The sequence below is a fragment of the Antechinus flavipes genome, chromosome 2, assembly GCF_016432865.1.
Source record: "Antechinus flavipes isolate AdamAnt ecotype Samford, QLD, Australia chromosome 2, AdamAnt_v2, whole genome shotgun sequence".
Lineage (NCBI taxonomy): Eukaryota > Metazoa > Chordata > Mammalia > Dasyuromorphia > Dasyuridae > Antechinus > Antechinus flavipes.
The window spans coordinates 473,104,419-473,119,040 of NC_067399.1; the positions used below are offsets into that span (position 1 = coordinate 473,104,419).

A 14,622-nucleotide genomic window follows, 5' to 3' on the forward strand; every position below is an offset into this window, starting at 1 on the left:
TTCATAAACTTGTAAATAAATTTACAAGAAAAAAAAGAAGAAAAAAGAAAAATAGTGGTGAAAGCATTTTTCAGTTTTATAATTCTTTTGGTACAATTCCTGACTTTTCAAAAATGGTTCACAATTTCACCAATATTAATGTCCAATTTTTCCACACCTCCTCCAACATTTATCATTTTCCTCTTGTATTATTTTAGCCAATCTGATAGGTGTGAAATTGAAGGGGTTGTGAAACTATATTCCCTTTTGATCTGTAAAACGAATACTCTGAAATTCTGTTCCCTTTGATTCCTGGCCTCCCAGACTCCATATAATCTGAAAGAGAGCATATCTCCCCAGACAAGTTAAATATCATTATTCAATTGGAAATCTTGGTCAAAAGCAGTCCATTAATCTTTTGGGGGTGCCGCTTCTTCAAGAAATTGCAGATTCTCGAAAAAGATCTTGGTCTGATAATCTGATAATCAAACTGCCCCCAGCCCCCCCAAACTCTCCATCCCCGCCAAGATCTGTTCATAATGTTTCTGTTCACTCATTTCTTTGCAGAATGTCGATAGTAGCATGCTTTGCCTCTCTGACATACCTGCCAGGACTCCTGCCCACTGAGAAGACATTCTCTTCTCAGTGCCGGCCTCCATTTCCCTAATAGGACTTTATCACCATGAAATCAATGTCCTAGCAAAGCTGATTTTTCATCCAACAATAAACTTCCATTCTTGCCACTTAATATTTCGGGTTCGTGAATTCCTTCACAAAGAACCAACGCCTCCAATCAAAAGGGTGTTTCCACAACTCTCTGACTGCCCACTAGAAGCCCATCAAAATGATATTTAAAAGTTGTTTTAATATTCATTTTTCTATAAATAATAATTGAGAGACTTTTTATGACTACATAGTTCTATGAAATATTAAAAGAAATTAAAGCTTTCAATGAACTGATTAGTTCTTCTGGAGAATATTCATGAAATTGTGAAAAAAAAATCACAACAATAAGATGAATATGTCACAAGTAAAGATGAACATACATATGAAAATATTACCTATCAAAAGATACCCAGCATCAGAAAGTAGAGGTATATTTCCAAATAATTTCTTTAAAAAATTAACATTTGGACACTTAACTGAAATATGATATTCTGGAGGGCAATTCTGGAGGCAAAGGAGCTTGGATTGCAGCCTAGAATCAACTATCTAGCAAAACTAAACATTATCTTTCAGGGGAAAGGATGGACATTTAATGAAATAGGGGATTTTCAATTTTTTTTTTTATGAAAAACCATAGTTCAATCTGATCTTCAAATACAAAACTCAAAAGAAGCATAAGGTGGTCAAAACAGAAGAAAAAACCCTATGTTTTTTAAAGGTTAAAATGTTTTTATTTTTATATGGGAACATGCTATGTGTAATTCTTGAGAACTGTATCTTTGTTAAAGGCTTACTTAGAGGGTATTGACTTTAATTGTCAATTGACTTTATTGTAATAATGTTAAAAAAAATTAGGGGTAAATATTTGGGCACTTAAAGGGATAAATTTCTATTATATGGAAACAATGGAGAATACTTTGCTCCTAGAGAGAAAAAGATAAGCAAAGTACTACTGTATATAACAAAAGAGGAATGTTTACCAAATGTGAAAAGGCTGCAAGTTTTAGTATTAAGTACACTAACACTGAAGTAAGAATACCTGGATTTCAGTCTTAATTTCTACACTAATTAGTCATGTAACACTGGCAAGACACATTCTTTCTAAGTTTCAATTTCCTCCTTTGTAAAATGGGATATTTGTACTACCTACTTTAAAGTATTAATGTGAGTGAAAGAAGCATTTTCTCACCTTAATATACTAAAATAAATGTGAGCTATTACAAAATGGCTATTTCCCACTAGGGCAGCTAGTTGGTATAATAGACAGAGCACCAGTCCTGAAGTCAGGGTTCAAATCTGACCTCAGACAAAATTTCCTGGCTGTGTGACCCTAGGCAAATCACTTAACTCCAAATGCTTCAGAAAAAAAAAAAAAAGAAAGTTATCAGAGGCATGAAATGATTTAATATTCACATAACTGTACCTACATATATTTGAATGAACAATATTAAGATAAGTAAAGGGATTGATGCGTGATCTTGTTAGTATATAAACTCTCAGTCTCAGGTAAGGAAAATGAGGAAAACTTCCTTTATCGAGCAAGTCAAGACTTTCTCAGCAATTTACAGTCTCAGATAAGAGTGGCCTAAATCAGAGAGGTAAATGACTTCCCTGGAGCACACAATCAGTAAGAATCACAATTTAGTCTTCTCTTAGTCTGGTTCTCTACCTATATAGAGTCTCTCTAGAGCAATATTTGCAGTACAATCCTTTAATCCTTCAGATTCTTTGTGATCTTTTCTTGGCAAAATAATAAAGTGGTTTGCCTTCTCCAGTGGATTAAAGCAAATAGGGATTAAGTCACTTGATCCCACGGACACAGTTAATGTCAAGATCCATGTTTTAATTCAGGTCTTCCAGACTCCAGATCAAGCCCTTTACTCACTGAGCCACCTAGTTGCCTTCAGAGCATTATTAACGAATGCTAAAATATCCATGGTAGGAAGCCTAGATTATTAAATATCCATGGTAACCAATTAACATAAGACATTACATATTAAATTATTAAATACTTTAAATTCTAGAACCAACTGAGAAATAGGCATACTAACAGTAAAGATGAATTGATGTGGCTACCTAGAGACCTAGTTAAATTCCTTCAAATAACACATATTTTACTTTGTCTTTCTAGAGAGAAGGGGCAAAGAAAGCTCAGGTTATTTCCCTATAGGACATTATCTAAATATTTTTTACTTTCTTTATTCTGACATTGCTATATTGCCATTCTGACAATGGCTATAAGCAGACTACTTTTTTTTTATTGTTTATAGTCTTTCTTTCAACCCTATCTTTACAAAGTCAAAAACAAATAAAACCTGACCACAACAAATAATTCTTAGACATAACTGACCATGGTTGATAATTGTATAGTACTTTAAGATTTTATAATACTTTACATACCTATTTTGTAAAAGTAAAATTCTCTTCATTTTACAGATGAAATTAAGGCTCAGCAAGATTATGATTTTTTCATGGTTACACAACTAAGAAATATCAGAGAAAGAGCAGTTAGGTGGCGCAGTGGATTAGAGCACCAGCCCTTAAATTAGAAGGACCTGAGTTCAAATTTGCCCTCAGACACTTAACATTTCCTAGCTGTGTTGCCTCAGGGAGAAAAAAAAACTCAGAAGCCGAATTTAAACCTAATTCTCTGATTGGGTGAAACAGCAAATTATAGACACAATTAATAATTTCACTCAAGATAATGACAACGATGAGACATCATACCAAAATTTGTGGGATGCAGCCAAAGCGGTAATAAGAGGAAATTTTATATCCTTAGAGGCTTACTTGAATAAAATAGAGAAAGAGAAGATCAGTGAATTGGGCTTGCAATTAAAAAGCTAGAAAAAGACCAAATTAAAAACTCCCAATCAAATATTAAATTTGAAATTCTAAAATTAAAAGGAAAAATTAAAAATACTGAAAGTAAAACTAATTCTCCCTGCTTCCAATTCTAATGTTCTTTTCTTCTAACCTTTTCATTATCAAGACAATATCACTAGTCCCAAATCGAAAACCTCCCTACTTTGAACAATTCTCACTGTCAAACCACTGAAAAGCCATTACTTTTACCAGAAATATACTTCAGCCTATAAGGAATAATTCAATTTTTAGAAAAAGATATATAAATATGCACATATATATTTCAATATAGTTATATTTTAAACTGCTCTCTGAAAGGATACTTAATCATTTATTCCATTTGAAACTGCAAAGCAAATTACTATTGCTAACATTTTTGTACTATTTTTTAATCTAAAACCAAACTAAATATTTTCTAGGATACTAGCAACTAATCAGATTAAAAGATTTCCAATAATATGTCATATGCATACTAAAAATCCACTGAAGATGTCTATCTACATCCACAAGCACATAACAATTTAGTGTACAGTTCAAACAGCAACTTTCCTTTTTCAGTGTCCTTTACAAATGCAAACCGAAATATATCTTACCATTATTGATCTATATGCAAGTATACTTGAGCATCCATCCAGATTATACTGAAGATGGTTTGAACATCTTAGGTGACACCATCATATGCAATGATTACACATATGCAGTATACCAAGAGTTTGTTATTCTTTGCCTACTTGAAAATCTATTTGAAGTTTCTGGTTTGTAAACACTAGAATCCTTTACCTACTTCCTTTGTCCTACCATTAGGCCCTAGGAAAACAGACAGAATTGGAGGGGTGGGGGAAGGGAGAGAAGGGACGGAATGTTACCCAGCTTTAGCAAAATCTTAAGCTGAGGAAAGCCATCCAATCAGCTCAAACACTGAAGACTTTGTAAGTATAAAATCAATGAATTAATGAGCATTTCTTAAGGTGCCTACTGTGCATAAACTGAGTGGGATACAAACACAAAAAAACATAATACAATCCCTTCTCTTAATTAATTTACATTCTATGAGAGGGGATAAATGCAACATATGCAAGTATATACAAAATATAAAATAAATTCCAGGTAACGAGAAAAGATACCACTTGCAGAAGAGTGGGGAGAGTAGGGAAAATATAGAAAAATTTCATGCCAGAAGCTAATGCTTAAACTGAGTCTTGAAAGAAGTAAGGGATTCTACGAGGTAGAGCTAAGAGCAGATATGAAGCATGACAAATACAAAGGCGAAACTAGATATGGAATTCAATGTAAGATGTAAGGAGATGTAAGGAATAGTTAGTCTAAACTGTATAATGTTGGAAGGTAAGTACTGATTGAGTAGGTATAATGAAGCTGTAAATTTAGGTAGGAGCCAGGTACTTAATTAAGGGCTTTGCCAAATAGAGTAGTTTATCTTTTATTCAAGATGTAACAGCTAGTCATTGGAGTTTACTGAGTAGGGAAGTGATATGGCTACAACTTCATTTGAGGAAGTGCTTATCTTCTCAAGAAGGTGAGAAGGGAGAGAAGAGGAGAACTTGGAATTCACCAATTTAAAAAAAAAAGTTAAATGTTTTTGCATGTAACTGGAAATTTTAAAAACTTCATTTTGATTGAGGTAATTATGATCACGAGGGTCATAAAATATATTTCACCTGAATTTTTCTTTTCTTTTTCTTTTTTGAGATTAGATCTTCCCAAGCTAGAAATGCAACAGACACCCATAAGTTCAATACCAATGATGATTAATTAGCATGTAAACTTTGACCTGCTCCATATCTAACCTGTTGAGTTCTTTCTCCATAGGCTGCTCCCACCTTTTATATAATGGTATTAGAGGTGACTCCCCAATTGGCTTTTGGCCCTACTAAAGCTCAGAACTCTTGTACTCAAGTGATCCATCAGCCCCCCAATAGAATGAGCTCTCTTATAGCAAGGATAATATAAGAATAACATCTTGCCCACTCTCAATTTTTTAAAAGATCAGATGTAAGACATTGTTGATGGAGTTGTAAACTGATCCAACCATTCTATAGAGCAATTTGGAATTATGCCCAAAGGACTATCAAATTCTGTCTCTACTAGGCCTGTATCTCAAAGAGATCATAAAAAAGGAAAAAGAACCCACATGTGCAAAAATGTTTGTAGTAGCCCTTTTTTGTAGAGGCAAAGAACTGGAAACTGAGTGGATGCCCATCAGTTGGGGAATGACTGAATATGAATGTTTTGGAATATTAAGAAACAATCAGCAGGATGATTTCAAGAGGCCTGAAAAGACCAACATGAACTGATGCTAAGTTAAGTGATAGAGCCAGGAGATCGCTGTGTATGGCAATATCAATATTATGTGATGATCAATTCTGATGGACTTGCCTTTCTTCAAAAATGAGGTGACTCAGACAAACTCCAAAAGACTTGTGACAGAGAGCCAGAAAGAGGGCTGTCAGGACTGAGTATGGATCACAACATAATATTTTCACTTTTTTGTTGTTTGTTTGTGTTTTGTTTTCTTTCTCATTTTTTTCTCTTTTTGATCTGATTTTTCTTGTGCAGCATGATAAATATGGAAATATGTATAGAAGAATTGCACATGTTTAACATATACTGGATTACTTACTGTATAGGGAAGGAAGTGAGGAAAGAGAAAGGAAAAAAATTTTGGAACACAAGGCTTTACAAGAATGAATGTTCAAAACTATCTTTGTATATATTTTGAAAATAAAAGATCGGATATAAGATGTTATGTGCAATCATAATAATTAGATCCTTTAAGAAACCCAAGATAGTTTTCCTTGGCTCAAACATTCCTTTTTCATAACCTTCCTCTAGTTTTTCAGCCAAAAGAGTAAATATTTCAAATTTTATTGTTTAGGAAATAATGCAAATAGCTTATAGACAAGAATGAATATAAGCTCCTTAAGGAAGAAACTTTTTATTTTTATATTTGTATCCCCAACACACAGAACAGTGCTTGGCACAAAGAAACTAAATAAATGTTTGTTCAAATGAATTTATATCCTATAATATGAAATTATTTTCCATTGCAATTAATCATTGTCAAGTGATCAAAGAAATATTTTTCTTCCCATTTCCAGTTAAAGTACATCTGCACCTATTAAAACTTTCATATATCAATGATTTAGGAATTACAAGACCAAGAAAATTCCCAATCTACCTATTCCTGTCTTCCTATCATTATAAAGTAGTTAAACCATCTTAACAATAAAAAAATTTTGTTATTTGTAAACTGGGAGACAAAAAAAAGCAGATTTTCATTATTTATTCATGCTTATTATTAAGAGAATATATAGACATACCTCATTTTATTGCTCTTCACAGATACTGAGTTTTTTACAAATTGAATGTTTGTGGCAACCATGCATCAAAGCAAGTCTATTAGTGCCATTTTTCAAACAGTATGTGCTCAGAGTGTCTGTCACATTTTAATCATTCCTTGCAATACTTCTATTAGAGTATTAGTTTATCTTATCACATATAGTGGTATGTGATGAGTGATTTTGATATTACTGTTGTAACTGTTTGGGGGTGCCATAAATGGTTCCCAGATAATACAGTGGAGTTAAGTGATAAATAAGTGATAAATATTGTATGCATTTAACTGCTCCAACTGGTCATTAACTGGCCATTCCCTGTCTCCTTTGGTTTTCCTATTCTTTGAGACACAATGGCACTGAAATTAGGTCAATTAGCAATGGCCTCTAAGTGTTCAAGTGAAAGAAAAGAATCATATTTTACTGTTGTCTTATTTTAAATTGCCACAACCATCCCAACCTTCAGTGAACTACCACCCTGATCAGTAAACAGTCATCATCATTGAGGCAAGACTCTTCTACCAGATGATGGTTAATTTTTTTACACATGAAATGTTTTTTAATTAAGGATTTTTTTAGATGCAATACTATTGCATCCTTAATACATAATAGTATAATATAAACCTAACTTTTATATACTGTAGGAAACCAAAAAGTTTGTGATTTGAATTGAGATGCGACTTATAATTATAATCACAAAATGTTTTAGGCTGTTACACAGCCTCTCAAGATCAGCTTTTCCTTCTTTCACTAGTCACAGGAGCAAGTCATCTCTTTAATCACTCAAAAAACCTACAATGGTTCTCTATAACATTCAAGACTCTTTACAATTTGGTTCCAAACCATCTTTCCAGATGGTTCTCGAATTTTTCCATTTCAGAACAAACAAATTACACACTGTTCCCTAAAGATACTTCCTCTTTTCTTTCCTTATACCTTTTTTCATGCCAGCATGCCATTTCTCCAACACTTCAAATCTCAATCTTTGGCCCTTGAAATCCTGTCATTCAAGGCCAAGCTCAAATATCACCCAGTCTAGGAAGCCTTCCATGAGCTCCGCTTCCTCTGAATGTTGGCAATACTTTTTTAAAAAATACCACTTATAAAAACTGTTCGGTTCTGCACACATATATTGTATCTAGAATATACTGTAACCTATTTAACATGTAAAGGACTGCTTGTCATCTGGGGAAGGGGGTGGAGGAAGGGGGGTAGAGAGGGAAGGGCGAGAAGGGGGGGAGGGAGGGGGAGAGGGGAAAATCGGAACAGAAGTGAGTGCAAGGGATAAAGCTGTAAAAAATTACCCTGGCATGGATTCTGTCAATAAAAACTTATTTTAAAAAAATACCATTTATACATCTATCACATTTTGCCTTATTTAATTACATTTGTGTCTATGTCATCTCTTATTAGATTGGAAGCTTCATGTGAGTGGGGATCATTTCTCTTCATCATCTTTGAATGAGAAGCAGCATAGTATAGCATTACAATGAACTTGGAAACTAGAAGAACTTTATTATAATCTCTGCATCACCATAAAAAACAGCTATGTGATCTTGAACAAGCCACAATCTCTGACCTTCATTTTCTTTCTTTGTAAAATGAAGAATACTTACATAAAAATTGTTATGAGAATCAACTAGAAAAAAGTATGAAAAGTGTCCTATGAACCTTAAATGTAATGTATTTTTATGATAAATGATTTTGAAATGAAGTCAACAAACAGAAGCAGCATGGTAATATTGCAAGAGCAAAGTACAGCCAATCTGGGCTCTAATCCTTGTTACATGACCCCAAGATAAATCACTTAGTTTATGTTGTCAAATTTGATAAGGGAGATTAAGCTCTCTGTACTAACATCAACCAAAAAAAACATAATCAGAAAAAAAGTGTATTTTGGCACAGCAAGACAAATCAATTTCCCATTCAAACCAAAGCTATTTTCCCATGAACTTATTAGCTCCACTATACTAACCTTGACTTAAATCATGCTTCATCAGAAAAACCACTTACAAAATTATTCAGCTTAAACATTTAACTGGTTAAAAAGCATAATGGTTGAAACATGGTCCGTCTTCCACAAATATGGAGATAATTTTAGATTGAAAAACTCTAAGCCTGCCAAGGGAATCTGAGAAGACTTTTCTATCTTTGTCTCTAATGTTAACCTACGTATTTGTGTGCAAAAATAGAGGTAGATTAGTATCTCAAATGCTACAGTGAAGAGTGACTACTGCAAACCTGAACATCTCACATGGAAAGGCAGTTACTCATGAAGTCTGCAAGAAAATAAAATCAACTAATGAAAATATCAATAAACTACATAAGCAAATTTTTTAAAATATCTAAAGAAATATTTGCTTAAAGATTCCCTTGGATATTTTGAGTCACTTCTCTTAGAATGAAAAACCATAAAGAGGAAGTATAGACTACATTTAGTCAAACCTTTAATTATCTTTATATATATATATATATATATGCACATATATAAAACAAAACACAAAGGCATTATTTCACAAACACACCCACACACACAGGATTAGTAATTGCTTTGGAACTTTAAGTCTTCATCTGGCAAATACTAGAGTGGGTATAAACAAAATTCTTATCATGCCAAGTAGAAATGTTCAGTTTACTCAGAGTACTGCAAACAGGCAGTATTAGGAGCAAGGAAAAAAAACCACATTCAATTACCCTTTCTTAGGACAGTCATTCATTACACAGCCGGTGCATTTTTAAATAATCTTCCCTCCTAAAACTACGAATGTTAAACTCAGGCTTTCTGTTTCATACAAGGGGAAAGGACTATCTATTAAGTATACACTAAACACTGGCAGGCCAGATTTCCTACAGAGTACGTTGATGCTCTCAACAAACACAAAAAGGGCAGTATAAAAAAAATGCAATCATTACATGGATCAGCACATGACACGTTTGAACACGCCTAACTGGAACAGGAAAAGCCCGTTCTCTTTGCTATGCAAAAGGAAAAGTGTCAGGATGTGGCCTAGAAAATGATAAACAAAAAGGTGAAGTAGATTGAGAAGTATAGGTAACAAAGTGAAAAAAGTTCACTGTTTAAGGAAACAATCTAAATACTGGAAGGGGAGGGGAGGGGAACGGGGAAGCAGGAGAGGGTATAAAACCCTACCCATCCTCCAACTGGCATCATTCCTATTTTGACCAGCGAAACCATTTAAAAGATGGCCACTTCTCAAGTAGAAAGTTTTTGTTATGATAGTTGTTTTGCTTTGTTTTCTTTGTTTCTTTTTGGTGGGAGTTAGGGGAGTGAAAAATCACAAAACAGAAGGGGGAAAAAAAGTTTCTCTCCTTCGGGTACATGGAGTTCTCCAAATCATCAGTCAAAAACAGAGGCAGCACAGCTCTGTGGGATTCCCTGGGAAACATGCCCTTTAACTAGTGCGCGTAAAGGAAGACCGAGTAACAAAGCAGCTCTGAAAGCTTTGACTTGAGTTCCGGAGAGCACTACTACCTTTATAAAAAGATTAGGTATTTCTCTTCTTGCCCTAGAACAACCAGGGGGAAGAGAGGAAAGGGAGAGGGAAGGAGACTTGTGTGAAACCTAGTAGAGCTCAGATTTGAGCAGGTATGAGTCACCCTACAAGAGCAAGATTTACATACATTTCTGACCCAGTGCCCTGGTGATACACAATGTTTATATACTAAACCCCGTCACGGAAGGGGTAAACCCGCCACCCGCGACCCTCACTTGCCCTGGTCATTGATAGACGGAGGGTATGGGGACAGACCAAGCTAAGGAAGAGATGGGAGATTGGAAGGGAACACAGGACCAAAAGGGCCAAATTCCGTCTCTTCCTTAGAGAAGCTCTCCGCAAAAGCAGAGCGAATAACTCCTGTGCCCCCTACATCTGGCCCGCCCAGTTCCCAAAGTACCCTCCACACCCAGCTTCCTGGGGCGCCTTGTTGCTGCTGATCCCCCACTCCCGTCCCTCTGCCTGCTCATCGAGTGCAGTGACAGGTGTCAGCGGGAGGCTCAGTTGCTTCGAGTCCGTCTCGGCCCGGCGTTGTAGTTCTCGGCTCCCCAATCCCAGCTTCCTTGGGAAGGGAGAGCTCACAGCAGCCCCGAGATCAGCCCACAGCCGGGGCCGCACAGCCCCTCCCGGCTTCCGTCCTTTCCCGCCGCCCCCCGCGGCCCCGGCCCCGCGGAGGAGACAAGAGAGCAGCGTAGCGCATACTGCCGCTTCGGACCTCCCCTTTCCGAAGACAGGAACAGACCGACCGAGGGAAGGACGTCCTGACCTACCGAAACTCAAGGCCTGACCCTTACCCGGTTTTCAACCCTACCCAGAGGTTCAGCTCCTCACCTGCGACGCGTCCTCGCCCCCCGCGCCCGCGACGGCCAGTCTGTGTACACCGGAAATGACGTCACGCACCCAGCCCCGCCCCACCTTGCGGCTGCTGGAGGCCCTGAGGCTGACTGACTGACAGACTGGCTGGCTGACCGAAGCGAGAGAAGGGGCGGGACTGAGGCTAGCACCCGGGGGGCGAGAGGGGGGAGGGGGGAGAGGAGGACGGGTAATGGCGAGGAGGAGCCAGCTGCCTGGAGGCGGTGCCTCAAGGTGGGAGGGGCCCTCGAGGAGAGTGTCTCTAGGGTATCAGGTTGAAAAAGCAGAATATGGGCTGGGCTAGAGGTAGCTAGATCCCCTGGGTCAAACTGGGGCAATTCCCCTCTCACCTTGGCTGTCCTTGACTGGAAATGCTGAAACCAGGAGCTGTCAGATTCTGGAGCCAAGGAGTTAATAAATCAAACCTCTTCCCTCCCCCATCTTACAGAAGGAGAAACTGAGCCTTAGGGGAAAGAAGGATTCACCTGGACCTGAGCCTGACTCCCAGACCTGGACTCACTCAACTACATATTGCAAGTTAAATACATGCTAACATTTAATGGATAAATGAGCATTCTTTTAAAAGAGCCTGCTAAGACAAAAGTGGAAAATCTCTTGCTTTTGAGGACCACAAAATAGATCCTGAAGAGTCAACATGTACACACACAAACTATATTTTTAGGTATACACAAAATAGGTACAGGTAATCTGGGAGAATGGAGGAAAGGCTGGAGAGAACAGAAAAGGCTTTAGTAGAAAGTGGTTCTATGACCCTTGAAGGAAAATAAGTGTTCTGAGAGGCATAGGGGAGGAGAAGGTGCATTCCAAGCAAGAGGCAACAGCCAGCACAAAAGCACTGAAGATTGGAGATAATCGTGTGGGAGGATCACTGAGAAGGCCAGTTTATTTGTATCATAGCGTACACCCTAGGCAGTAATGTGTGATACGGCTGGAAAAATAGGTTTGAAGCAGGTTGTGAATAGGTTTTAAGTGACCAAAAAAAAGAAAAGAAAAGAAAAGGGATTTATATTTGATTCTAGAGATGATAGGATGTCCCTGAAGTTTACTGAGTAGGTGACATAATCAGAATTGTGTTTTAGTAAAATCACTTTGGCAACGTATAAAGAGATTGGATTGGAGTAGGGGGGAAAATGAGTCAGGGAAAGCAATAAAGAAGCTATTGCAATGGGCAATAAAGATGATGAGGGCCTGAACCAACAAGTTGAGAAAAGGGAAAAGATGCAAAATGATTGGATATATAGGATAAGAGAGTGCAGATGAATGAATAAATGAACATTTATTAAATCCTTACTGTGTGTCAGATAATATGCTAGGTGCTAGTGATACAAATACAAAAAAGAGAGAATTTGCATTCTAATAGTAAGAAGCAACATCGATTAGAGGGCATGGCAGGAAGGCAAAAAAGTTTTGGTCTAGGTAATCATGGATGGTAAGATTATGCATAGAGCAGTCAGGCTGACAATCTTTCTTATTGATTTCATCATTTTGTCTATAGAAAGAATTGAAATCAAAGCAGAATGACCAAAATATGTGTACCTGCCATATATGGAATATTGAATCCAGGTATCACATATGAGGAAGAACCTTGAGAATATAGAACTCATTCACTGGAGAATACCTAAGATTGTCAAAGGATTGATTGAAGACCATAATATATGAAGATCAGTTGAAAAGTAATAGCATTTATGTAGCACTTTAAGGTTTGCACCGTGATAGAGTATGGGGTTTTCTTGGCAAAGATAGGATTTTCCATTTCCTTTTCCAGTGGATTAGGCAAACCAATTCTAAGTGACTTGTCCAGGATAACATGGGTAAGCGTCTAAGGCTGGATTTGAATTCAGGTCTTTCAGTCTCCCAGCCCAGTGCTGTATCCATCAAGCCATCTAGCTACCTTCTTTGATTGTCAAATAATCCTGGGAAATTGGTGTAATTATTATTATCCTCTCTTTACAGATGAGAAAACTGAAACTGAAAAGTTAAGTGATTTGCCCAGATCACATAGCTAAGGAAGTGGTTGGGGCAGGATTTGAATTCAGATTTTTCTGACTCTAGGTACAAAACTCTATCCACCACACCATCTAGTTGAAGAGCAAACAAGACAACATGGTGAATACAGTGGTATATAATTTAAACAAAGATAATGAGCTATGAAGAAAGAATAAGCTCTAAAACTTGGGCCATGTCTGAATAAGCAGAGAGGAGAAAGAAAAGCAACCTCAGAGTTTCAGAGGACAAGACATTCCTAACTTTCACCTTAAATGGGGTTCCAAAAAAGCCCTCCAATCTCTATAGTCATGGTACTGCTGGAGTCATTTTCCTAACCCTATCTTACTAATCAAACTGGACCATTAAACAATTGATTCTCCTGCCCAGAGAAAACAGTGGCCACTGCTCAAACAGGTACAACAAAGAAAACCACTAACTAAAGGCATCTTATGCCTTTAGAGATCAACTAAGCCCCGCCCTCTGTCTCTAAGGAGGAGTGGCTAAACACCTAGTGAGTGGGAAATCAACAGGTGAAAGAAGGCTAGGAATGACATGGTTGGGTGTGGAGTGGTCAGGGCTGGAACAACACCATAGATTTCATCATGATGGGTACCTATGTAGCCTGATTTCCACTTAGTCATGTGCCTGCTTCCCCCATCTAAAGTAAAGGCATCTCCTCTAAGAGGAGTTAATCCTTTTTCTCTAGGAACATCCTTTCTGTTGTGTAGTACCAGGTCATCCTTATGAGTACTAGGTGTTCAATCCTTAGGGCTGTATTCTCAGCACAGGAGATTCCTGGAACTCTGAGCTCAAAGGTCAGCACGTTTCCCTAAAGTGATAGGTACACTGCAAAGCCCAAACCACAACACCTACCAGATCCATCCTAGCCCTCTACTGCCTCTTCTTTATTTCTTAGTGACTTAAATCCTTAAATCTCCTCTCTACCTTCAGAAATTACTATTGATTCTGTATATGTTGAATAATTCTGTGTATATTTTGTTCCCCTTCCCCCCAGTAGACTGTAAGCTCCTTGAGGGCAGATATTGTTTTATCTGTGTATTTCATCCACATAAGTACTTACTGAATCAAATGATGCCACTTATTCCAGATCAACCCGTACAACCAGCTCATCTATTTGCCTGTTCCCATTGCCCTCCAAAACAATGTGGTTTGGATAAGTATATAGTAGAAAACAGGAACACACAATGCAATCATGACCAGAGGCCTTGGGGCCTTAGTGTTAGTAATACTAACTCTGTCTAAAAAGGAAGTAAAAGTGATTTCAGGATATTGTCTCTGAGGAAAAAAATATCTATTTATTTGATACCCTAACTTTTTAGGTTAATAAAAGCAGAGATAAATTACATGAAGCAGCTCCTGTCAAT

At 37.2% G+C, this 14,622-nt stretch overlaps 1 protein-coding gene across 1 annotated transcript in view; it reads right to left on the reverse strand.

The window, feature by feature from the left end:
• Positions 1-11,342, reverse strand: part of GARRE1 (granule associated Rac and RHOG effector 1) — a 122,010-nt gene extending 110,668 nt beyond the window's left edge. The window contains exon 1 of the mRNA XM_051979714.1: positions 11,210-11,342. The gene's annotated coding sequence lies outside the window, so the exon portion shown is untranslated. The remainder of the gene's footprint in view (positions 1-11,209) is intronic.
• Between the last annotated feature and the right edge of the window lie 3,280 nt (positions 11,343-14,622).